Raw genomic sequence first — 26831 nt, forward strand, 5'->3', positions numbered from 1 at the left:
GTGAAAAGCTCTATCTCATGAGACCAGGGCCCTGCAGGATCTGATTTCTTTCCGCAGGGCCTGTAAGACAGAGTTGTTCTGCCTGGCCTTTGGCTTAGAATCAATTTGATTCCCTCCCCCTCTTTCTTTTTTCCTTCTCCTCTTCTGAAGAGGCTGCATCTTAATGTTTTAATGCTGTATTTTAATCTTGTTTTTAAAGTTGTATTTTAATCAACTTGTTTTTATTATTGGTTGTTAGCTGCCCTGAGCCCGGTCTTGGCTGGGGAGGGCAGGGTATAAATAAATTTTGTTGTTGTTGTTGTTGTTGTTGTTACTATTATCATCTACACACCTTTTGTTACATGAATTAAATCTGCCCCGGCCTGGGCAAATTTGCTCCCATTTAAAAGAAACACAAAACATGGTAACTTAACCAGAAATGAACGAATGATAAACTCGCAAGCCTCACAAAAATAACACTCATAACTTAGTATTCATGTAACAGGCTCTACATATTTGCAGCATAATTCTTGATTAGCGTACATGGCAGAAGATAGACCAGGATCTACTATTGGATCTCTAGGTGCTTTGCTGTAGATCTGGAAGGTTCTCTTACTTGGAACTGTTTAAATGCAGCAGTGCCTATGGGCTTGTCTACATTTGAACATTATTCAGCTGTTAATCTTCATTTTCCCCATTTGAATTAGACCAGAGGGATCTGCATCTGACTTTATATACGAGGAGCAAATTCATCCCCCTCCCCACTGACATTCATACCAGTAGGCATTGCTTTTAATTTGTTGATTCTACGGTGCCAATTAATTACTGATAGGGGATGCGCACAGATAGCTGCACATGCACCTTGTTTTTGTTCTGGTTGTGTGTTTTTTAATTGCCATTAAATTGTGCAAAAGTGCACAGAGGCAATTGTAAATGTGTTTGTGTGCAGTTTTCTGGTTTTGTGTAGATCTGAGGGACCAAAAGAATTATATGTATTTAAAAGGCTATGATCCTGACTCATCCTTACAAATGATGGAAAATGAAGAAAACCGATTGAAAATCACACTTTTCAGATTGCTGCCCAACATATCCAGTGTAGAATTATTATTATTTTCTGATTTTGTGTCTGTGTACACACTTCCTGTTGCTTTGTATGGGGCACTTTCTGTGTGAGAGAGAGTGTGAGCAGGGCGTTTTCTGTGTGATGGTATATTCAGTATATGTCTGAGCTGTTTTCTGTGTTTTTGTGTGAGGCGCTAAGTATACTTTTTCTCTCCTTCCTATGCTCCACTTTTCCCTCCTTTATATTCCTGCCCCTAGAAATTTTTAATATGGTTTTCTTGTGCAATTTTCTGATTGTGCAAATCTGAGGGGTCAAAAGGAGGGAAATAGTTTGGAAAAGAACTGAAAGCACTGAGGAAGTAGTGGTCGTGGAAAGGGGAGAGGCAGAAATTGACAGCTGGTCCATCTACCCCAAAACACCGGAACAAATTTTCTGCGAACCTGAGCAGAGTGATTTGGAGCCTTATTTTCCCCAAGTAGTTGGATTATCACTGTCTTGGGTTGTTGCAGTTTAAGGGATGAACACATTGGATGAAAAGTTTACTACTGTGCTTAAATGGGTGATTTCAGTATTGGATGGAAGACAACTAATTCTAGGACCAAACAAGCTCATGAAACAATTAATTAAGTGGGGAGGAGCAGGATGGTTACTGTTTTTAATTGTTATTTCTTATTTTTAGGAAAAGGAATTGAGTTGCAAAATGGCTCTGTGACCAGAAATGCAAATGAATCAGTCAGGTCCATTGGAAGTACTGATCAATTGCAAAAAGACTAGATTCCACCATAGCATTAAAATAATAAAAAAGTAATACCTACAGTTTATCAAAACCCCAAAGCTTTGATCAGCTTATTGCTGCAATCACTATAAACTATTTTCACCCATAACCATATCATCTGACTGCTTATGGTGGTAGTTTAATAGATTTGAGGTGCATCCATTTCGTGCATTGCCTGTCAACCAAACATAGCTGTGTGTTGCCCTTTAAGAAACCACAATGGCTCTAGTGGAATTGATTGGTATAACAGGGAGCCAATACATCTGAGCCTGAAGTGTCTTTTTCTTTTCTTTTCTTTTGCAGTCCTCATTCAATAAATCAAGCTGTGTGAAGTTCCTTCCTGTCTGGAGGTAGGGCAGAGAGACGTTTACAATGAGCTTACAATGCCATTGAAGTCTTGCAATAATAAGACACACATTTGCAGGCAGTAATTAGCCCTTCTGTCGCACCAGAACGAGCAGCCTCTGAGCATACCCAGAGTGCCCTGCAAGAAGAGATATGCAGTTGTCAGAGAAATTATAAAGTTGCCTACATGTTGCAGGAGAAGAAAGCTTCTGGACGAACACTGAGTGCAATGTACGTAACTAACTGAGACTTCACAGTTCACTTGCAGAGAGGGGGGAACGGACTGCAGTGGGTGTTGAAAAGGGAGGGGACAAATAAACTAATGTGCACTAGCCACAGAGAGCCACATATGAACAGATGGAAATGATTTCACAGTTGCTCATGCTGTCGGCATAGCTTTCAGGTATGGAACCTTGAAAAACAATGTCTACAAAAGTGCCATTAGAAAAACTCAAACTGCGGTGCTTCAGAGGCTGAAGTGTGCCTACAACCATAGAGATAATGCTACACCAGAGGTAAAGCTAACCAAGGAAGTGAGGGGAAATTGCACAGAAGAAAGGAAGATAGGTAGGAGGAGATCTGGATTGTTCATCAGTGCCATAGATGGCTTACCTTGGCCATCTTTCCCAGGGAAAGTGCTATAAAATTTTACAACACACATAGTTTAACACATTGGGTGGGATCCAATGTAGTCATCCCATGAAAGGAACACAGAAAGAGAGTTGCAACTCTGCTTCCCTTCAAAGAAACTCCTTCCATGAATGAAGTACGGTACTCTCTGTTCAGATTTCCATCTGTAATTATTAAAGGCAGGTTATCTGATTTACACAGAACAAAAAGGTATACCCATTTAATTTCTCTCTGGCTTCAAATTACTAATGGAAAAGGAGATTTCTTAGATGAAGAATTGGCAGTGTTAATATAAGATAAATCCCCAGAAAGAAGAAGAATCACACCTCAATCCAAAACAACGTCTGTTTGGAAGGAAATCCCATTGAATTTGATGTTACTATCTTGGAAGCATGTCTCTTTGGCATTCAGCTATGGATTTCCCTTTTCTCAGTTTAATTCTTTCAATTTCACCAAACAAACTGCAAGTTTTAAAACACCATCTAACAAGAGCTTTGCCATTTTGGAAGCGTACAAAGAACACATTGATGAGTGTCTGCGTCGCCACGAGTGCTCCTTTCCCTCCCTTCATCTCCTTTCTGCAGCTTGCAACCCTGGAGTCCCCACCTGTCTCCCCATCTCTCTTGGACATGACATGTTTCATTCTGGGCTCCTCAATCTTCCCTATTAGGAGAGATTGCAGGTTCAGGGGACAGACATAGGCACCTGTCACAGCTGCTGCATATCACCTCTCAACCAAGCAATGGCCTCATCTTCTTCAATCTATCACCCCAGCTTCCTGCCACGCTCACTCTCATCAAAACGCTGTGAGGTTCCCCCGAGAGCCCCCAAAGATCTGCAAACAGCCCAGTCTTCTTTGCTCTTAGATTGATCCTCTCCAGCCTTGTGGCAGGCTGGATAGATTGATGATGATTGCGAGGGATTCAAATGGTGACCAAAGAAATTGCTGACTAGGTGGCACAAAAGATGGCGGTGCCGGGGGTTTTCACGACGATGACAAGATAACAAAGTTATCTACACGGGAAAGAACATCCTAGAAAATCCCTTATAAAACTTGCTTCCTTAGCAAGATCACTTTCTTAAAGCACTTAAATAAGATGCTGACTGCAGGGACTGAAAATGCTATTTTAGCACTTTTGATATCTCTATAGAGCTCTAAGGCCTGCAAACCTATAAGGCCAAACCATCTCGGCCCCTTATGGATCAAAGAGCTGACAGGAACTAGGTAAGACTGGCCATCTGCATGGGTGGTATCCAGTGGCGTAGCGTGCGTTGTCAGCACCCGGGGCAAGGCAAGTAATTTGTGCCCCCTAACCCGTGGATTTGCGCCCCCTAACCCCCAGATGTTGCGCCCGGTGCGGCCGGCCCCCCCTGCACCCCCACGCTACGCCACTGGTGGTATCCTAACACAAGGATAGCCCAGGATAAATATTGCATTTATATTTTTTTGGGAGAAGGGAATACCCCCTGCATTTCTTTCTGGTTAAGTGATATAGAATCAATCTAAATCAGTGCCCAGAAATCAGCCACGTGGACTCAAATGTGGCAAATGTAAAGATGGCTTGACTATTCCATATGCATACCACGAATTAGACCATGTTGCATTCTGTAACCCCAAATGAGGTTCGTTTCTCAGTGACCTGTAGGTTGACCGTTCATCCTGATTTCTTTGTGGAAAGGTTACACAACTTCAGCTGTTTATCAAAGAATAGTTCTGATTTGTTTCTGGGGCAGTTAGGCAACATTGGCTATTTATTGAGCAATAATACTGATTTGTTTAGCCATCATGACTAGCCCTGTCCTCCATTAATTCGCTTAATCCCCTCTTAAAGCCATTTAAGATAATGGCCATTGCTACATCTTGCAACAGCAAAATTATGTGCGGTGCAATGAAGTTCTTTTGTCCATTCTGAATGACACCAAGTGCAGAATTAGGAGAGAGGGATAAAATAAAACTAAACTCTGGACACTTTTCCACAGCATGTACCATTTATAAACCTTTATCAGGATCTCCTTGGTTATTTTGTCGTTGCTCCCTAAACTGAAAAGGAAAAAAAACATTTCCTGGGGAACTGCCTGATCATTTTGGTGGCTGCTTTTTGCATCTTTCCAGTCCCATAATATCCTTTTTGAGAGAGGGTGACCTGAGCCAAATATAGGATACCTAATGTGGCATATGGGCATTATACTTGCAGTTTTAATTTTAATCCCTTTTTAAATAATCCGTTGCCTGCACAATGAGTTAATGTCTTAATTGAACTATCCATCACGATCCTGAGCTCATTTGCCTGCTGTTGCTGCCCCATCAGTGAGAAGTTAGGATTTTTTTTTTACCTTTATCTTTATTTGCATTGCCATTTTTGCTGCCCAGTTACAGATTTGGAGAAATCTTTTTGAAGCTCTTAACAGTTTTTACCATCCTGAATAAATGGGTGTTTCCTGCAAGCTTGGCTGTCCCTCTGCTGACCCCGAAGTCTTGGGCAAGCCCCTGGCTCCCTCCCTGTATGTCTCCATTTCATATAATGCAGTATATTTCTGGAAACCTTTTTTTTTACAGTGACAGTAACAAAGTCACCTGTCTCCAGGTAATGGGGGGCGGGAGAGATAACAATTAGCGTTGCTGCAGGAGTCTATTGGCCTCCCTTTAAAAAAAAAAAAAGCTGATTACACATATTTTTCAGAAAACTCAACAAAAGTTCTGAACTCTCCCTCCCACTAGATAAGTGCTTTTTTATTGTAGCTGTAAAACAGGGGAGTGCACAGCCCCAAAATTGTGCAGGCATGCAGGTGGGTGAGTTGCATTTTTCATCATTAATCATGTCACAGAAAATAATAACAATGAATGAGCAATTGCACATCCCCAAATACAAAACGTTGTGCTTTGAGAGGTGGGAAAATGCTGTGTCCCTCCACAACCTTGGAGGAAACATGCAACAAATGAGAAACAAAAGATGCATTTATCATACATGAAACTGTGCTAGAAGGCCCTCGTTCACTTCAGGTGCTGCGGAAGTTATGGAGCAATTGCAAGCCATGATGCAGGGCATTCCCTGTCAGTTTGCATCTAGGGGAGCACTGAACCACAGAAATACAGACCTCTATAGGTGAGTTGGGTTTGTGCTCTCCAGAAAGCTGTGAGATGTCAAGTGCCCAATGAAGAAATTATTGAGAGCAAGTGTGTTTTTCTCCTCTTGCCCTCCAGACAAGAACTCATTGGTAGAGAGAGACCTCTAGTGATGGCTGGAGGGAGCCTGCTTCTCTCGTCCTGAGTTCCTCTACAAAGCTGTATGGTTCAGAAAGCAGCTTTAGCACTGTAACTGTGGATCCGTTCTGAAGTATTTCAAAATTTATTTGACATACCATGCCAGATTCCAAGGAAGGAGCTGTCTCACACACACTATCTACTATGAATTTCTTAGTCCATGTATCATAAAATAAATGTGCCTATTTTATTCTCCCATGTGTTAGATGGTCATGAAGTGAGAGCTCTTTCAGACAACCTGTTTATTGATCATTCATCCTGATTTGCTTGCACAAAGCTTATGTGGCGGTTAGACTATGTTCCGTCTTTACTGAGCATTCATCCTTCTTTGTTTGACGGGGTGGTTATTTGGCAATGAGCATTCATCATGATTTGCTGGTGCTGTGTTTATAAGTCTTCCCATTAATCATTCATTCACCCCACACTTTTGAATACAATTCCCCATCACTTTCCTAACTGCAAAAAGTGAGGGGGTTTTTTGGAGGGGGGTGGATTTGTTTCTCAAGGGAGACAGATTGCTTTATTCCACTTCAATTGTGCAAACCTAAATTTCTGGTATGTGCTTGATTCCGTCCCGGAGGCATCTTGCTGTTCTCCTCTTCAGGTTGCAGTCTTATGCAAACTGCATTAGTATTTCCATGTAAACATGTGCATTGGATTGGGCTTTTGTGTGTGAAATGTATGAAGATTGTCGTGTTTAATAAGCATTTGAAATGTGAGGTTTTTGTTCATTGCATATGCAGTGGTAATGACTAACTGAGTGAAAATGGGATGTAATAGATTATGACCAAGGAGACCCAGATTCAAATCCCAACTCAGCCATAAAGCTCACTGAGTTGGTCACCCTGTCCCGACTTCAAAGGAATGTTATGAGAATAAAATGGGAGGGAGAGTGCATATGGAGCCGTGAGCGTCTTGTGTTGGCTAGTAGCAACACCTAATCTAGTTTTCTAGCACGTATTCACAGTGTGACATAAGGGTGGGAGTACCTGCCAATTGTTTCTCTCTGTTTCTCATTTTTCCAGTGGTAAATTCACTTCCTCACATTTTGCAGCATTTTGCTTTTTTATTTATGTTTTTTAAAAAATCCTTGTGAAAATTCACCCGATTTTAGTAGCAATTTCTCGGAATAAACACATATTTAAATGGAGTTTACACATTCTCTGCAAGCAATTTCCATCAATATAATGCATTTTTGTATGTTATTCTCACTAGTATCTTCACTTTTGTGTACAATTTCCCCTAATATTTGCATTTGCGTAAAAAAGTTTGGTTTGGAGAACTGTATTGCAAAACTTGAACAAACGCAAATTTTGAAGGATGGTTTTGTTTCACTTCTTACACTGTTTTGGAAAGTGTGTGTTTGACAGAGCCAGCTTTTTATGCATACTGAATTGACTATCTCCCCCAATCCTAGTGTGAAATAAGCATGTTGACCAGAATCTACAGGTGAGGTTCACAAAGTCTCCTACATGCAGCTGACCTGCGTGTAGGAAATCTGCAGCATGCAGCATGGTCCTTAGTCACCTGATCTCTCAGCAGCTCCCTAAGCACCTTCTGTCTTTCCACCCTGTTTTCCTGCATCCCAGCCTGCAAATGAATCAGACGGAAAGAGCTGATCTACCTCCTCCCTACTGTCTCTTATTCCCAAATTAGCCCAAACCCCACCAAACCCCAGATGGGGACAAGGCAAAGGATTTCTGCCTGGGCTCCCATTATTGTGGGAGAATGTTTTATTTTCTTAAGGGGAATGAAGAGTAATTGGGGGGGGGGGGAGAGCGGTAGAAATGCAACGCAGCGTGTGTACCAGCAGCCAGGCAGATGTCCTTGTCCTGCAAGGTTATGGCTCTATTCTAGCTCGATTAAAAAAAAAAATCCCTTATGGAAGCTGGGAATTCATAAAACAAGTAAGAGCCAGGCTTCTTGCAGCAACTGCCCATAGTGTGGGAAGGAAATGGGTCATAGTGGAAGAAGTGTTTGAAGGGACAGAGGTTATCAAAGAGGTGCATCTTGGGAAAAGAGAACACTGTGAGCGAAAGAAGGAGATGGCCCTCAAAATCTAAACAGCTACTTTCTGCTTTGCTGTTTATAAGGGCCAAACTGCATGGGTCGCAGGTGATGGTACCACCTGATTTCTTACTTTCACTAAACTCCGCTGTGGGAGGGGACCCTTTTCGTGCCTCCTCTGCTTCTGGGAGACAAGTGGAGAAAAGAGTGTGTAGGAGCAGGAGGGGGAAACACCCATCACTCTTCACCAGCCAGACTCACCTCTGCCTCTTGGCCTCCCTCCTCCCCTGCTTCAGCTTCTGCCTCTGATTCTGGACTTCTCTCTTCCACAGACTCTCCCAGCTCACTAAGCCCAGTTACCCCTTCAGCTGCTGACACTTCCTCTTCCTAGTCTTTTCCCTCTTCTCGCTTTGACCACTCATGGTTGCCCCACCACCACTCCCTGGCCTCTGAACTTCCTGACATATGATAAATATTTACCTCACTTGAAGCCACAGTTGTGATAGATACAAAATCATCTTCCTACCCCTGGCCCACCGGTCCAACTTTCATTTCCAGGGATGCTATGGGATGTGTCCTGATGTGAAGACTGCAATACAACATAATGACCCCCCACCCATTCCCAATTCTATGCCTTCCCCCCACCCCCCAAAAAATTCTCCCTGTATTCCTGTTCCCTGCAGACTGGCAGGCATTTTGCCTGTAAACAAACAGAAGCAAATAAACCCAAAACCCGCCTGAAAGCTCCATACTACTGTATTTGCTTTGCTCTCAAAGTACATTTGCTCACTCCTTGGCTGCAACCCATTGGTCAGCTGTTCACTTAACAGTTTATTTATCTGGTGCAAAAGTTTGAGCCCTTCCCTTCCCCCATCTCCACCCACCATCTGGCCATTGGTTTGGAAATCTGTTCCACTTGACCTCTAGCTGACCAAAGCTTCTCTGTTGCGACTGTCCTGCCATGGGCTCCTCTAGGCGTTCCCAGCTCAGCTCTGGCAGTTTTAGCTGAATATGCAAATATTCCCCCAGCCAGCTGGTGTCTGCCTCCCAGAAACACATGTTCACAAGCCCAGTGGACTGTTGAGGAAAGGAGGGAGCAAATCTCTGCACCCAGGCCTGCAGGCTGCCGAGAGAAAGTGACTTTAGCAAGGAATTATACAGCAAACAGATGGGGGGGAAGAGAGCTACGGGATGGGGAGAAACAGGCCAGATTGTCTGTGTATATGTACGTACGCGCTGTATACATATATTTGCCTGTGTGTGCTTGTTAATACATTTATTATAGTTTTGCTAGGCCTTCTCCCACCTGTGTTCCAACTGGGAAGTGTGCACCTATCTATGAGGATACTTAGAATGAGGCTGTTTAATGACGCAAGAGTAGAAAGCTGTAAATCTATTCAACAATAAGGACGGACCACTATCACAGCGTACACAGTTCACGTATTTCCAAAAACGGTAAGAAAGCCGTTTGACATATGTTGTTCTTTCAGAACTTACTAGGTTTAGCACTGCTTCTTCTCTGAGATTCTTGGGAGGTTTGGAGGTGTTGTGTTTTGAAATGCAAGGCTTTCCCTTAAAGTAAGAACTATTTGATAGCCATAGCACGTGATTCTCTTGATATTAAAGTATGACCACCAGCTACATATAACTAATACTGTACAAACATATCAGTGTGGGTTGTGTTTTTTTAACTTTTTAAATGTCATGGCTCCCCCCCCCCCCCAATGCTGGGACTTACAATAAAATGATCCCTAGGCCAAAGTGCTTTAAATGGATGTTGAGGATGTGACCATGTGTGTCACGGTGTTATTTGTGTCATTTGGCCTTGCATAGGTTTTGGGTTTTTTAAGACCTAGAAGGCATGGAAGAATGAGCTGGTCTAGAGCCATGACACAGGATGTTCTTTGCCATCACCACTATGTTCGTGATCAGAATCAGACACCCTCACACCTGCAATTTGCAACAGGATGAAAGCCTCCATCAGCACCAACCACACAAGGCCAAATACCACAAATGTTGCCCTTGCCCTCACACAAACCAGGTTGCCCCTCCCCTTTCAAAGAATTACATAATTCAAAAATCTAACTACAATAATAATTTTAAGAACCTAAATATTACCTACATCTTTGTTAGAAAGTGAAGGAAAGTCTAATAGGACCACGTGTCCATAGAAAGGTCACATCCACGCCATACATTTAAAGCAAATGACTTCCCCCAAAGAATCCTGGGAATTGTCGTTTGCTAAGGATGCTGGGAGTTGTGGTTCTGCGAGGGACAAACTACAATTCCTAGGATTCTTTGGGGGAAGAGATGTGCTTTAAATATATAATGTGTATTTGACCAAAGTCAAGGCAAGGACAAAGATCTGACAGCCCTGAACTTTTTATAAAAGTCATCCCAAGGAAAAACTTAATTTTGAAGTAGCTTGACATCCCATATTTATAAAATCCTTTAGGCACTCCAGTCTAAACATTGCCTTATTAATATGCAGCCTTAATACTGAGAGGGCCAGGAATAATAATAATAATAATAATAATAATAATAATAATAATAATAAATTTATTATTTATACCCCGCCCATCTGGCTGGGTTTCCCCAGCCACTATGGGTGGCTTCCAAAAAAATATTAAAATACTTTAATACTGTAATGGGAAGGGAAAGCTGGGGATCTTATTAACCTTAGTCAGCAGCATATGGCTGTCAGTCCTGGCTCACGCTATGTAGAGCCAGTAGTCTACATTGTGGTGCATAAGATTGCTGAGGTTGGAGTGATCAGAGTTAAAATCCTATTCAACCATGGCCATGATGCTCACTGAGTGATATTAGACAAGCCCCTTACATTTCAGCCTAACCTGCCCCACAAAATTGCTTTGAAAATTGGGAGGGTAAGGAGCTAATACCTTGTCCTAAGCTGTTTGGAAGAAGAGTGGGTGTGCTTTTTTATCAATTTCAGGTGTCTCTGGCCAAGACAACTCAGATTTAGTTCAAAGGGAAGTTAGAGAACAGGTGGTCATAATTTCAATATACTGAGAGGACAAAGTTGAGAGGCTATGGCTAGGACATGTGAAATATGCAAGTTTGTAAACCAAAACAGATACATAATTAATTAATACACTGAATATTCCATACAAGCGTAGTTTCTTCAGGTTTTAAAGGGGAAGAAAGCCTGAGCTTCCCTATATAGCCATCACTGAAAAACTGAAGATAATTCCACCTACCCTTCCCAGCCCAGCCCAGCCCAGTCTTGGCAGTTGACAGCAGCAGTATGGTCCTTTAAGCACAGCCCTTTGGGCTTAATGTTAACTTGGTTGGCATGTTCAGATGCAGCCAACAGATGCTGTTTTTCTTCCTGGCTGCAGGCAAGAACTATGAAATCAAGATTCACTAACCATCTCTCCAAGAAGGGAAACGAGAAAGGCAGGTTAAATAGGGTAAAAAGGGACGCTCTAGTCCGAGGAATGAGAAGCCCTTGTGCGGGATGATGACATCGACAGATTCAACTGATAAATAAAGGTTTGATGACGAACAAATACACAAATATAAAGCACATTAGTTCTGCCTGGCCTACTTGGTCAGTACATGGTACCAGGAGTTGCATCATATTCTGAATCTTCCCTGTTTCTCTGGAGGCTAACAGATGTACCTGGGAGATGGACTTACTTAAACCATCTGGGGACAGATGGCCTGTGTAGGCTTGCCTAGTTCAGATTTTCTTGGACTTTGGCACAGCAAGCTTCCCTCAGTTATGGGGGAAATAAAAACTGTTGTGGTTGTAGTTTATGGATTTGCCCCACCTTTAAAATCTTGTATTTTATAATTAGAGTCTTTTTCAAAAAGATGGAGAGCAAAATGAACAGAAAGAAAGAAGGAAAGGAAGAAAGAAAGGAATAAGAAGATGCACTAGAGACTCTAGGAAAGAAGATGGACAGGGAGGTCAAAGCAGCTATTTTATTTATTTAGTTATGCATCATGCCTTTTATTCCTTTAGGGTGTCACTGAGATTTGCCACCTGAGTGGTCTTGGGAAGCAGCAAAAGTGCTGATCAGGCTGTGGAGTAGGATGGAAACTGCCCTACGCCCCCAATGTGGATGCCCACATTTGCAGGTCTCCAATGTGCAAGGTACACTGGCCGAGCAGCCAATCACAGTGGATATATGTTATGGATGGGATCCAAACATGCTCCGTCACTTCACACGTCACACATCAGTTATACCTGGTATGAGGCAGGGGCAAGGTATTTCCCTCCTAGCAGGTGGCAGAAATCATATCTCCATTTCAACTTGAGGATTATATGGAAGGATGTGCTCCAGGTTCATGCTATGACTGGGATGTTGTTTAAAAGAGTTGGGACTGCTAATTGGCATTGATATGAATCTGACTAGCAATTCATTTCTCAAATGCAAAGTGCCAGGGACCCAATCTTTCTACCAATTTCAGTTTGGGGAGACATGCATTCTGTGCATGCTCAGATGTACTCCAAACTTCATTCTACTGAGATCAATGTTGGATCTCTGGGCTACATTCTAAAGCACACGGCTTCTCCCAAAGATTCGTGGGAACTGTAGTTTACCCCTTACAGATAATAGCACCCACAACAAACCACAATTTCCAATATTCCTTTTCTTGTGTGTGGTGGATGATGTGCTTTAAATCTGTGGTCGCTCACCTCCCCCTGCTACGACCACCACTTTGTACTAAACCTAATGACAAATTCACAGCAGCTTCTTCCCAGGATGCAGACTGCCCCCCGTTTTGAAACTCCGATTCAAAGAGGGCCCTTGTGTTTTTGCAGTGTCTCCTCAGTGCAAACCAGGGAAAGTTGGGAACAACAAAACAGCATCAGCTCCAGGGGAAAGGAACCACAAAAAGCGACGGGAGAGAGAGAAAGAAAGAAAGAAAGAAAAAGAGGTAGAGGGGAGGAGAGCGCGTTTCAACTGGAGTTTCAATGCACGCCGGCGTCGTTACCAGCTGGCATGGCCTCTGCTCCAAAGCACCAGCCAGACCCAGCGGGGCCGGGGCCCACTTGCGGGCTCAGTCAGCCTAGACCCGCGGAAGCTGACTCGGAGAGCCGCAGAAAGGCGGGCCGGCCGCCCCTCACCGGGGGAGCCCAGCCTCCGTCCTTTGGAGCCGGCAGATGCAAGGCCGGTCCCGCCCGGCACTTGAAAGGCGGCTTCTCTTTCAGGCCTCCCTCCTCTCCGCCGACAGCGGGAGGTGGGGAGCGGCTGGCTGGGCTGCCTCGTCTCGTGTCTCGGCTCTCCCTTTGTGCGTACCTCCCGGAACGATTATTAAACGCAAATTACAAAAAGAGGTGACCCAAGCGATCTTTATTTCTTCTTTCAACAAGTGCTGCCCGGAGGGTCCTGATTCCCAATTCTGTTTCAATTACCGCTTGCCATTTTTTATCCGCCCCGCCCCACCCAAACACAAAGTGACTCGTGCCTGCAATTACCAGCCCCCGAAAAAGCAGAGCAGAGCCTGCCTGCCTGTCTGCAAACTTTTTCCTTCTGCATTGGCTGGGGGATTGAAGGCCTCAGTCGGCGAGCAATGGCAGCCCCGCAGTCGGCGATGAGCAGCGCAGGCTCCTCATCTCCGCGCGCCTCTCGGCCTTCATAGCTGCTCTGAGGAACGACGGTAGGACTCCTGGGCTCCTCTGCGCTCAGGTAAGAGGCAGGTACACGCGTCAGGATAGTCCAGGGGACACTTCTCTGCCTATAAACTCCTCACAAACCCCTACAGGAATCCATGACAGGCAATCATGTACTCTGACTTCAAAAATATACCTGTTTTCTCAGGCTAGACATTTTTGGAGGCACTGAAGGGCCCCTCCAACCAACCTTTTCATTACATTTGCGCAATGATTTCTGCTCAGGATGCTATCAGGGCAGTCATACACTATCCAGCTTTCAATACTGTTCGCATCAGCAAACGTTTTGGGGTGGTCATTTCCAACCAGTGCATATCCCCGTAACTACCTAGGGAAATGCCACAACTTTCCTTCCCACAAAAGTCCCTGTTTGTTTTTGTCCTGCATTTGTTGTGCAAATAGCCCCTCTGAACAGCGCACACACCCAATGCGCATTTAAAGCATGTGACTTCCCTGCAAAGAATCCTGGAAGCCATGTTTGTTAAGGATACTTGGAATTGTAGTTCTTTGAGGGGGGAAATACAGTTTGCAGGATTCTTTGAGGGAAGTAATGTCCTTTAAGGGTGGCTGCACACTGCATGGTGATGTGCATTCTGTGCTGGATGCAGGCATGTCTTTTGGGGGGTGCCATGCACACGACATCATCCCCATGTCGCCGTCCCACAATATTTGTCAATTTAAAGCAGGTTCTGCTGGGACGGTTATAATCTCTTTTGTCCTGAGGATGCTTGCTGCCTTCATTTGCAAATGGAGAGCGCTTTCTCAAGTCATCTCTTATTGGAGCAGGCCTACAGACATTGCCACTCTCCTATCGCCATGTTTATCTTGCCTGTGAATGAAATAGGCAAAATAGGAAGCAGTACAGTAATTCAAATCTCTCTCTCTGTATATATATATATATATCCTCTGTATATCAGTATATGTTGGCTAGCAGCCATTTTATTGTGTGTTCACCTTCACAACAATCCTGGAGGATAGGTCACTGATGTTCCCATTTTACAGATGAGGAATCGAAGCGGTGACAGATCACAACCTGCTCAAGGCCACACGAGGAGTTCAACGCTCAGGTGAGATTCATTGCACCCCGTCTGGATTCTCACTACTTCCTTCCTTTTGTGTTGACGGACGTGAAGTTGAAGGAGTTGTGGTGCTGCAACTTGGCACGTTTCAAAGCTGCTGTTTAATTACTTTTACCACAAAGTCTGCTGTTAAGTATGCAATAATCAAGGGCTCACCTAGACAGCCATTTTATCATCTACTACCAATAGTCTCAAACTGTGTATGTATGTGTTAGTATCTTGTTAGGGCACATAAGGAGAACAAAAAAAACCATACTCCATGTGAAAATGACCAAAAGATTGGGACTCTCCCTACCAAAATCAAGAGGTATGCCAGCACTGTGAGATCTGAAATATTCGTATGTGCTGTGCGTCTACAGTGTTTTTGAATACAGTGGTACCTCAGGTTACATATGCTTCAGGTTATATATGCTTCAGGTTACAGACTCCGCTAACCCAGAAATATTACCTCGGGTTAAGAACTTTGCTTCAGGATGAGAACAGAAATCGTGCGGCGGCAGCGGGAGACCCTATCAGCTAAAGTGGTGCTTCAGGTTAAGAACAGTTTCAGGTTAAGAACGGACCTCCGGAACGAATTAAGTACTTAACCCAAGGTACCACTGTAAAAGAATTACCCCTCACAACCACACCAATATCTTTAATAACCTTCCAAGCAAAAAAAAAAAAATATTAAGAACATTGTGTATTTTTAGAAACCAAGCCACTGAAAGACAGCGTTGCTTTGATCTGGTCAGACAAGGAGTAGAAGAAGCTGCTGCCCCACCCACATCACACCAAGCTTTTGGTAAGAATTCTCTTTATCTTATTCCATCAGTGGAGTTATACAGGCTGCGTACACACTATACCTTGAAAACACATTAGAAGCATGTTACCCTCCTCAAAGAATGGTAGGCACTGCAGTTTACTCCTCACAGAGCTACAATTCCCAGCACTCCTTCACAAACTACAGGGCCCAGAATTCTTTGAGGAGGGAAATGAGCTACGTGTGTGCTTTAAGCAGGCAGACTGGTACTTAGGAGAGTGCCAGTAGAATACAGTTGCCTCAAAATTTGAACCATAAATCTACTGTGATGAAGGGAAGCAGCAAAAGAACCAAGTTAAAAAACAAATTTAGGCTGAAATTCCAAAGCTGTTCAATTCAGAGCATCTGTATTATATTTGCAGGACATCCCTAGCAATTGAAAAGTAGTGGTGGTGGTGCTTGAAAGTCCCACATTAATTACTTTTCCTATTGTAACTGAACAGCTAAATCCTCTGTTCCACCAGTGTCAGGCAAATACCCTTGTGCAGGGTTTATGAAGTAAGTAAGTAAGTAAGTAAGTGGTATTGCAAAGGGCAGGGCCGGATCAAGCACTGGCTCACAGGCATGCACCACTTGTGTCCTTCTGTTTGCTTCAGGAACCTAAGCGAGCTACAACGCCCTCCACCAGCACCGCCATGACCACTGGGCTCCCAGCTTGAGGAAGGTGAGCAGGGGGAAATTTACAGCCCTGGTTATTGAGTGGTGCGTGAGCTGTTTGTCACACTGAGCCCTGGCACCTTGTCCTACCTGTGTTGTGCGTATTTTATTGGTGTTGAGCAGAACGGAGGCAAGAGCAGAGGGCAGTCTGGGAGGAAAGCCACTCATGTGAAAAATGAACCGAGCCAAACAGGATTGAGAAAGAGAGACATGTAGGGGAAGCGGGTGAAAGGGCCAGATTATAAAACACAAGACAAATGTCCTCCCTGGCAGCAGAGTTAGGCAGAGGAAAGGCTGGGGAGAGAGAATAGAGATGCTGCCTTGTAATGCTCCCACAAAAGGGACTCTTCACAAAGCCAAAAGTAGGGGGTTGGGGAGCCATAGGAGAGCCACATGGAAAACGCCCCAGGGTGACTAGTCTCCTGGGATTTTGCACAAAAAGGCCCTTGCCCCGTGATCACCTGGGAGCCTTCTCCCTCCACCACCAACACCAAAGCAGAGGAGGGAGAGCAGAAGGTCTGTTTTGAATTTCACATGCTTTCCATCTCCCTGAATGCTAAACTTTCAAGGCAGGAGGAAAAAAGCAAGGGAGGGGAGGGAGGGAGAACACAACAAAATAAGCCTTGCTTTGTTGGCGAGGCCGATCCCAAGATTTCCTGTTAGGAACAAGAAAGGAAAGAGAGAGGAAGGGAGGAAGAGAAGGAAAGAAAGGGAGCTAGACGGAGGGGTTTGCTTTGTGCTTGCAACAAGCCACTAAAGGTGCATTTTTAATTAAATTTATACAAAATGTGTCAGTTTTATCTCTGTGTTTCAAACCTGACTCTTTTCTATCAAAGTAAAGTATTGATCTTCATTGCCCCGAAGCTACCCGACTGAATTAAACAGAATAAATAGAAGGAGGACTGCAAGGGCTTAGAAACAACTGCAGAGAGAGAGAGAGAGGCGCATGTTTTAATGGCTCGGCAGTCATTTGCTGCAATTAAAAAACAAAACCATTTAGAGGGGGCTGTTAACACCTTGAAGTCTGAAAAATCCTCACTTCAAAAAAAAAGCCCCAAAACAGCTCCCAGGCAAAACATTTTAATTGCCATAAATACTTCCAACCTCAGCCACGCACTGGTGCATATGCGCAAGGCAGAAGCAGAACAAGGGGATTGAAGCAAGGGAGAGAGGTGGGCCCAGAGATCTGCAGAACCAACAGGAAGGGGAGGAAATCATTTGTCTGATATGGTATAGACAGAACAAAGGTGTCCAATAATAGATGACAAACACACGTATACAAAAGACTTGGTGATCAGACTGCAATGTGGACAGATGTCATATGCTTAAATGCTGAACGTAGAAGTATGCAGGAACAGAACAATATATAAACCCACATGCATTCTGATGCACAGAGATCTCCAATCTCTGCCGTAGTCATTCGCCATAATTTAGCATCGATTCACACCTGCCTGTGCCTTACTCCGTGATTTAGCATTCAGTAGCTGGCAGATGAATGTGTGAACTGTGCCCACGGGCAACATTTTGTGGTGTTAAGGGATATGAAAACTTAGTTTGTAATACAAGTCATCAGTTTTGCTGTTTAGGGGGCAGAGTGGGGGTTGAGCACAGTTCCCTCCCCCTGTGCATGTGCCAGAGACAAACCACATAAGACAGGAGACCTGGAATCAGGTCTAGTGACACTTACTTAATGTTAAATAAACTTTTAAACTCAGAACAAAAAAAATTCCTTCCAGTAGCACCTTAAAGACCAACTAAGTCAGTTCTTGGTATGAGCTTTCGTGTGCATGCACACTTCTTCAGATACGAAGAAGAAGTGTTATCTGAAGAAGTGTGCATGCACACGAAAGCTCATACCAAGAACTGACTTAGTTGGTCTTTAAGGTGCTACTGGAAGGAATTTTTTTTGTTTTGAGTATGGCAGACCAACACGGCTACCTATTTTAAACTCAGATTTTTATAGATGCTGTAGTGCTAGAGACAAGTGTATCATCTCCCTCTGCCTCTGCACCCGCTGCCCCCATTTTCCAGATCTAAAGCTGGTATTAGCCCTGCTATAGATACCTGCCAGTATTTATATATCATGTATAATTTATTTATATATATCAGGCACATCCAGCTCCCAAGAGACTGCGATCTACTCCCAGTATAATAAAACTGGCAGTGATCTACTCATTGTCATTGGAGGGAGGAGGACCTTTTTTAGGGGGGAAAGGCTATCCATTAACTACGGCGCTAACAGGAGCACAAAACCATAAAGCCAACTAACGTCGGCAACAGCCTAGAAAATATTGCCCTTTTGGCGCTACGTAGGGACAGCGCAAGGGGGGTGGAAACATTCCTTACTGTAATGGTTATATGGGGTTGCTCGTGCGTAAGTTGCCGCCGCTCCTGGCTATGTAGCCTGGTTAAACCTTTCCTAGCTGGACAGCCCCTCACTTCGTGGCTGTTCAGTCGCTGGCAGAATCCGACAGTGGGCGTTTCTTCAACCTTTTCCAACATAAAAGTTGTTTGACGCCCAGTCTCCTCCTACTCTCCCTGCGCGGAAGTCTTCTGCGCAGGGAGGGCGTGGGTAGCGGAGGACCTGTGCTCTCCCCGCTGGTGTCCAGTGAAGAGTCTCTGAGCCTGCTCTCTGCTTCCCCCATTGGCCCCCCTCCATCCCTGGTGTTGCGCTGATTTTCTTCCCCAACAGGAGACCTGCCTCTCTCCCTACTTGGCCCCTCTCCAGCATCGTCGTGGAGCCTCGCCTCCTCCTCTCGTTCCGATGGCAGTTCCCTGACACTTACACATTGCTTTTAATCCCGCGATCAATAAGGATCCTGCGATCATCCAGGGATCTACCTGTCAACAGGTTGGACGTTGCTGATATATATCATTTGAGCAGCCATGGTAGCATACATGAATAACTTCCTTTGTTCTTCGGTACCTCTGAACCATTTATTCCTAAAAGCAAAGCCTCTGGGGTTTTTAATAAACATTTTTAAAAGCATTTTTTCCAACTCATTATAAATCATTTCCCAGAATTCTTTTGCCCTTACAAAACCACCACATATGGAAAAAGGTTCCCTCTTTCTCCTTGCACTTCCAACAGGCATCCGATTCTGACTTACACCTCTTTGCTAGTTTACTAGGTGTCAGATACCAGCTATACATCATTTTTGTGCGATTTTCTTTTATCACAACCTGGCAGTATTTTTAATTGTGTTATTAGCTCCATTGTGGAGCTAACAACAGCTTGAGAGTTGTTAAGGTGTTGATGAGGCCCAGTTGCTTGGAGTACATCATCCTTGTTCTTGCATTGGCTCCCAACTTACCTCTGAACCTTTAGGACCTTTAAACTCCTAAATGGTTTGGCCCATATGATGCTGCCCACCAGTTGAGATCTTCAAGGATGGGGCTCTGCTCCATGTACCACCACTGTCAGAAGTTAGGTTGGTGGCTGTGCATGGGACTGGGCCTCCTCCATGGTAGCTCTTGGGCTTTGCAACTCCCTTCCTTGGGCCACTTCACTTGCCTGTTTTTGGTGGATGGTGAAAGCCGTCCTCTTCCTTCAGATATTTCATGATGATCTGTTTGTTCTAGCCCCACCTTATCTCCTGATATGTGGCGGATGCTGTTATTTTATCCTGTTCAAATTTAATGGCTTCTATTTTGTATTTTGATTTGTTTTCTGCTTACCTGTTTTCTGTTTTGCGGGGCTTGGGGCTGAACAGTTAAAAATAAATGTTTACTTACAAATAACCAGAGAGTTGGAAAGGACCTCACTTGCAAAGAATCACAGAACAGGAAGGTCTGATCTCTGCTCAGTGCATGATCTGCAGTGCAAGAGGAGATTTCACCCCTCCCATACCCAAGAATCTCCTGATGATCTCCTGATGGTCTCTGCTGACTCTCCAGAGAGGAGGAGGCGTGTCCTGCTATCTACTTATTCTGCCCCAGCACCACATCTGAGTGTGAGAGAGTCAGTCAGTCAGTGTATCGGAGAGAAAGAGAGTGTTAGAGATCGTAGAGATAAGGTTGCTGCTAAGAGCAGCTGCAGACTCTCAGTGTAGCATTTATGCTTAGAATATTCAGATTTATGCTTAGAATATTCAGCTCTGTATATAGTTTTGTATCATAGTTGTAGTTACAGAATAAAAGGAAGATATTCTACAGAGCTGCTCTCCGAGTGGTTTATACTCTGCAAGACTCTGCAAAACTCTGCTGCGCAACAACTGTATTATTGAGACAGTGAATCCGGTGCTCTCAGATCTAAGCTGTGAGTCCACAGCACTGTGACCTGTTCCTGTGAGAAAGGAGGTCTCTGGCAGTGCTACCCAGCTCGCCTAGCCCAGTCGGGGTTGAGGTGCATGAGTCCAGTTGGTGCACTGGCTCAAGGGCGATGCTGACACAGGATACACCTACAGCAGCTTGGATTAGACTCAGCAAAGGAGAGGCTACCATCTCCTGTGGCAATCTGTTCCACCATCAAGCAGCTCTTACCATGAAGACATTTCTTTTAATGTAACCCAAAATCTGCTTCTCTGCAATTTCCACCCATTGGTGTTAGACTCTCCCTCTGGAGCAACAGAAAGCAAGTCTGCTCCACCTTGATGGCATGCCTAGAAAAGAACTGTGAAAGAAGGGGCAGTAGCTCAGTGGCAGAACATCTACCTTGCATGGAGAAGGTCCCAGCTTCCATCCCTGACATCTGCCATTAGGGCTGGGAGTGCCACTTACGTGAAACCGTGGAGAGCCACTGCAAGTCCATGTATAGACAATACTGAGTTGGATGGACCCATGGTCTGGTTGAAAATAAGGCAGCTTCCTATAGCCGAAGTAAACATAATCACTAGACAGGCTCATCCCACCCATTTGGGAACTATAGACAGCCTTTGCAGAAGACCCTCCTAACATTTCTGTAGACATCAGGGATCACATGCCCAGCCTCCACTGACCATGTGAACAAGGGTGCAAATAGGCATACCTATGGCCTGGTCCCGGCAGTGACCATCGAGATGTCCTCCCTCTCCAAACTATAGAACATACTGTGTTGCCCATCCGCCTGCCCTTTAAGCCTGAAGATCTTTTCCTATGTATCAGGAGAAGCAATCAGCGTTTTCTTTGCATGGGGAAGAGTAGGCTGACCAGATTTCTTTAATTAAAAAAAAGGATCAGGTTTTATTTCAGATAAGCATGCAGGATTAAAACAGACAGAAAGAATAGACAAGGGGCAGCTGTCAGCACTCGTAACAATCCAGAGCGATTATTAATAACGATAAGCAGAAGAAGAGGAATAATAAAGGGGTAATGAAGTGGTCTTGAAAGTGACAGGAGATGGACCTTGATAACAGGTTGTGTAGCCTTGCCTTGCAGCTGCTCTGGAAAGCCCTGCAGGAAAACTCAGGGAAAGAGTGAAGAAAGGCAGGAGACTGGAGGGAGAGAAGGAATTGTCTGTGCTTTCTCAGGTTGCCACTTCTTAAAAGCCACCCCAAAGGACTATGGCTGAGTGGTAGAGCATCTGCTAAGCAGACCCCAGACTCAACCCCAGCATCTTCAGGTAGGGCTGGGAATGCCCCCTGTCGGAAACCCTGGACATCTGCTACCAGTCAGTCTGGTCTGACTCTGTATAAGGCAGCTTCCTGTGTTCCTGGCCAGGCTCAAGTGCCTTTAGCAAAAGCCCACTGCAAAAGCATTTAGCCCTGTGTGCACTCTGAAATCCTGTGTTCTTGTTGCCTCTCGGCATCTTGTAGGAGTCTGTCATGTCGGCATGTGCTGAAGTCAGATTCAGTGGTCTTCTGCACCCGAAATGGGAATCTTGTCCTTTGCCTCAGGTAGCAAAATGTTTTGCCCCAGCTTTGACTTCCTTGGTGGAATAATAGCAACAGCCACAAATCAAGGCCCCGCAGCAGTTTGTGCTAGGAAGTGGCGATTGACTGCAGATTCTGATCAAATCTATAACGCAGTATGTTTGCACAGGTAACTAAAAGGGGCACTCATCTGTTAATCAGGGAACCATCACAGAGCCTTCCTTTCAGTTCAGGAGTCATCTTCTTCCCTCAAGCCGCATGTTGTGCTCTAGGGCAACTCGGCTGCAGTGGGTATGGCTCTGGCTTCCCCATCTACCTAGTGAATACAGGCTGCATGCCAAGGCAGAAAAGGATCGGGGGAATGCAAAAATTTGGCTCTCACTCTTTTGCCCTGTGATCCCGCCACTCCAGGCCACCACAGCAGATGCTGGGAGCATATGCCATGAATTAATTCTGCTTTCCCCGAGAAGCTCCAGTGTGAGGAATCATCAGAGTCTTTCCAACTTATTAACATAGCAACCTCCCTAACCTCCAGTCATTTTGTCTCACTTAATGATGTAGCCTTTTCTGAGGTTCTGAGCTGGCAAGCTGAAAGTTGCTCAGAAATCTCCCTGATTTTTAGCCCCTTTCCCCAGATTTCTTGGAGTTATAGAGCCTCAATGCATATCTAGCATTTACTATAAGATTGCTACTTTTACTTGATAGGGTTACTAACTTTAATATTGAACTCCTAAGGCAAGTCCATATACAAAGTTGGTAGCCTCATTCACTGTGATGTACCACAGCTGCAAATTCCTGCATTGCAGAGGGACTAGGTGATCCTCGGGTCTCTTACAACCCTTCAGTTCTATGATTCTTTGCTTCTATTCTGTGGTTGTCACACAGGGCCTCTCCAACTTGACAACAGAAGATTTGGGGACACTTGCTACCTGAGGGCAACCACACCTGGCTACTTAATGCACAGTGATGGCCACCAGAAGTTTTCATCTTGTCAATTGTTTACTTGCCCCGTGAATAGTGCGACATGGACATATAAACTCGGGGCCTGCCTTCATGAATATCCTAGCATGAGGGCAAGTGATCATCACTGGTATGATAAAGCTTTGAGCTAGCTAGGTTTAGCTTCTGCTGCAGTCAAGGAGAGAATCTGACAGTCTGAAGGGCAAACTTGAGATCAGCTCTAGAAAGGTAGTCGGACCAGGTGAGGCAGATGCAAGTAGCGTAATTGGTACAAACTGAGGGAAAGATTGCAAGACCAAGAATCCAAGACAGAAGCAGCCAGAAGGGGCAAAGAAGGAAGCAAAGTCTGTGAATGGCATGCAGGATGCTAACATAAAGGCACGCCACTTGGTTCCTAAGGCCCAAAAGAGGTGCAGTAACCTAGAGATTCCTGAGTCAGGGCTCCAGGACACCTCCCTGAAGCCTTGTGATTGATGTCTGCCTATGGCTGATGGTCCTGAAATAGATTGTGCAGCAGAAAAAAACACAATAATATGAAAATACTCCTAATGTGTCAGAGTCACTATAGGTTGTTTAATTGAAAATAGTGCTAAGTAGTGTTTTGCGTCAGTAGGATGATTTCCACTTGTGCAACAGGACTTCCTTCTTCCTCCATTTACACCCAATAAATCTGTTCTGTTGGGTTCCTCCCACCCTGCCACCCCTGGCCAGATCTGAGGATGGTATGGTGAGTCCTGTTGTAGAAGCGAAAGTTGTTCCACTTGTGCAAATTTAGTTTAATGCCACCCAAAGTCACATTTTGAGATCCTTTGCTCCTGCTACCCTTTTAACAGACCTCAATGTTGATTTCAACAGATGCCGAGTGTTGGAATCAGCTTGCATGAAATGTGTCACTGATGCCATAACTTCAGTGCAATTGAGAGTAGTTACAAAACGGAACATTTTGCTCTGGAACTTTCAACACATGCAGATACTTTCCAGAGAATTCTTTTACATATCAGGGCTTGCCATGCAGCTCTATCCCAGCCAGGACACCTGGGTGCATTCCAGCACATGGCTGAGAACTTGCTGGAGCCTCCAGTTTTGTCTCATTGTTTCCAGTTGCTTAGAGAGCAGTGATGATGCACAGCTCATCCTGGGACAGTATCAGGTCATGTGAAAGGGGAAGCAGCAGTTCCCAGCCACATTCCAAAGTCAGTGATGCTGCCAAAGTCAAGATCCCAAAGAAACCTAGCAGAGAGGGATAGAAGAAGATGGGGAAATCATTACGCTGTTTCTCCTACTGATGGTGGCTGGAGAATCTGAAAAGCAGGGTGCTATGCATTTGCTTCCAAATTGCAAATTGAAGGGTGATGTGTTGAATTAATTGCATATAACTGACTTAATGTATTTGGACTGCATCTGGGTTTTTAGGAACCTAGGAGGCTGCTTTATGCCATGTTAAATCAATCATTTATGTAGCGCAGTGCTGTCTGCAATGACAAAAAATGGCGTTCCACGGTTTCAGGGAGAATTTATTCCATGCTCTCCTGTATCAGTCCTGTGGCATTCTGCATGCAGAGAACATGCTGTACCACTGAGCAGAATTTTGGAATATTGTGGCAAGGGCTGTGGTGGTAGGTTAACTTCTCCTATCCCTGTCAAACAAGGGACCATATACCTTCATCCTCTCTCTAATGCATTGGGCTGAAAAATACTGCAATGCATATAGGGGCAGTATCAAGTCAAAAGAAGATGCAGAATACAATAAATGAACACAGCTGGAACATATTCTGCACATTTCAGCATGGAGATTAGATCCACGGTTCTCCCCGATTTTGTGTGTCCTTCTTTGGAAGAAGAAGCCCTTTGCTCCTCCATTCCAGGTCTGTCTCCCTGAAACACCAGCTGAGCACTCCCTTGTAACCGAATGCAACAGTACCCTGGGCTCACAGCTCCTTTTCCCTTTCAGATTTCAGTTGCCCAGTATCTGAGTTCCTTTGTTTTCATGTTGAAACGAAGCAGACTTGTGTGCAGTAGAGGGGAGGCTGAGTACAGCCAGAACATATAGAACAGGGTGCCAAGGGAGCGGCAGTCCACTGCAGTGACCCACTCCTGAGGCTGCTGAGGCTTCCTGACCTGATTCTCAAGGTAGAGATTCCCTTCAGGTTTCGGGAGTGACAAACAACAGCAAGCGCAACCACAGCAGGATGCCAGCTAAACAGGAAAGCAGAGCACGCCTGAGTTTGACCCTGGAAGATGAGGAAGAAAGTATTCCTACCCCAGTAAGTCCCACAGCTTATAATTAAGAATCGCAATACGTGTTTTGTCTGTGTAGATCTCCAAGGTTTCCAGGTGTGCATCCAAGGGACTGAGCCACTTTGTTTTTCTGAATTTTAATGAGAGGCTTTTCAAGTGGGGTGTGGATGCTAGGCTCCGTGTGGGTCTTGGTGGAAGAAAAGGCAGCGGGATGGAGGAAGAATATCACTGAAGATCAGCCCATGCCAAGCACTTTTCTGTGCTCAGTGAACAATGATGGTTTTTCTACTACATGTCTAACGCCATGCATGCGTGTACAGATGGAGGACACGTCAACTCTCTGCTGTCATCCACCCCCATTTTAGATCTTTAGGGGCGAAGACCTTAATAAAAAAATATCCCAGCAGTGCTAAGAATGCAGCCTAAGAATGCAGAGTATCAGTAGATCTTGGACTTCAGGGCCTGCTTCATGGCAGGAGTTCTTAAAGCACTATTATAATTAATATAACAAATGATGTCAACAGAGCACCTCACAGGAAGTCTGACTCCACCACAGGGGTTGGCCTCGTTCTTTCATAAATGAGGAATAAGCAGCAGTCAATGATCCTTTTCTGAAATTTCTTGTGAACTTTGACGGCTCTGGGTTCAGAGCAAGCACTGCTGTAACTCCCAAAGGAATCTTAAGCAAGAATCTGCCCCCGCCCACAAGGAAGTCAGCCTTCCTTCTGCAAAAATTATCACTGAGCAATACAGTGATTTAAATCCAGCACCATGATGTGTAAGCACCCCTGACCATGAGTGCTTTAGTCCTGGGGGGGGGGGTGCTGGCAGCACAGAAATCATCTCAGCTAGTCCCCAAATGGCCATCTGTCATGGATGCTTTAGCTGAGATTCCTGCATTGCAGGGAGTTGGACTAGATGACCCTTGGGTTCCTTTCCAACTTTAAGATTCTAAATAGAGCAATAAAGTATTGGGGCTTTTGCTCACCTCCTTCCCCCCACCCCATCTGAGAGACTTGTTTTTCTTCTTCTTTTTTATAGGGAGATATTGGCCCCTCCTATCTGCTCTCTAGGGACGTGGGTGGCGCTGTGGGTTAAATCACAGAGCCTAGATCAGAAGGTCAGCGGTTCAAATCCCTGCAATGGGGTGAGCTCCTGTTGTTCAGTCCCTGCTCCTGCCAACCTAGCAGTGCAAGTAGATAAATAGGTACCACTCTAGTGGGAAGGTAAACGGCATTTCCGTGCACTGCTCTGGTTTTGCCAGAAGCGGCTTAGTCATGTTGGCCACATGACCCGGAAGCTGTACGCCAGCTTCTTCGGCCAGTAAAGCGAGACGAGCGCCGCAACCCCAGTCGTCCATGACTAGACCTAATGGTCAGGGGTCCCTTTACCTTTACCCACTCTCTAACTAGGGAAGGAAGAGGTAGGAGAGAATACAGTGGTACCTCTGGTTAAGAACTTAATTCATTCTGGAGGTCCGTTCTTAACCTGAAACTGTTCTTAAACCTGAGGTGCCACTTTAGCTAATGGGGCCTCCCGCTGCTGCTGCGCTACTGGAGCACGATTTCTGTTCTCATCCTGAAGCAAAGTTCTTAACCCGA

At 44.7% G+C, this 26831-nt stretch overlaps 2 long non-coding RNA genes across 2 annotated transcripts; one reads left to right on the forward strand and one right to left on the reverse strand.

Annotated features, from left to right (window-relative positions):
* Positions 1–1570: 1570 nt before the first annotated feature.
* Positions 1571–10512, reverse strand: LOC309373122. The gene is made up of 3 exons (XR_014169787.1): positions 10184–10512; positions 7582–7644; positions 1571–2301 (listed from the first exon to the last, which is right to left on the reverse strand). It is a non-coding gene; the product is annotated as an uncharacterized lncRNA (long non-coding RNA).
* Positions 8976–26385, forward strand: LOC309372995. Its single transcript, XR_014169753.1, has 6 exons — positions 8976–9286; positions 12854–13721; positions 14708–14772; positions 15477–15568; positions 16183–16250; positions 23848–26385. It is a non-coding gene; the product is annotated as an uncharacterized lncRNA (long non-coding RNA).
* The last annotated feature ends 446 nt before the right edge of the window (positions 26386–26831 follow it).

This window comes from Podarcis melisellensis (genome assembly GCF_964234715.1).
Source record: "Podarcis melisellensis genome assembly, chromosome: 1".
Lineage (NCBI taxonomy): Eukaryota > Metazoa > Chordata > Lepidosauria > Squamata > Lacertidae > Podarcis > Podarcis melisellensis.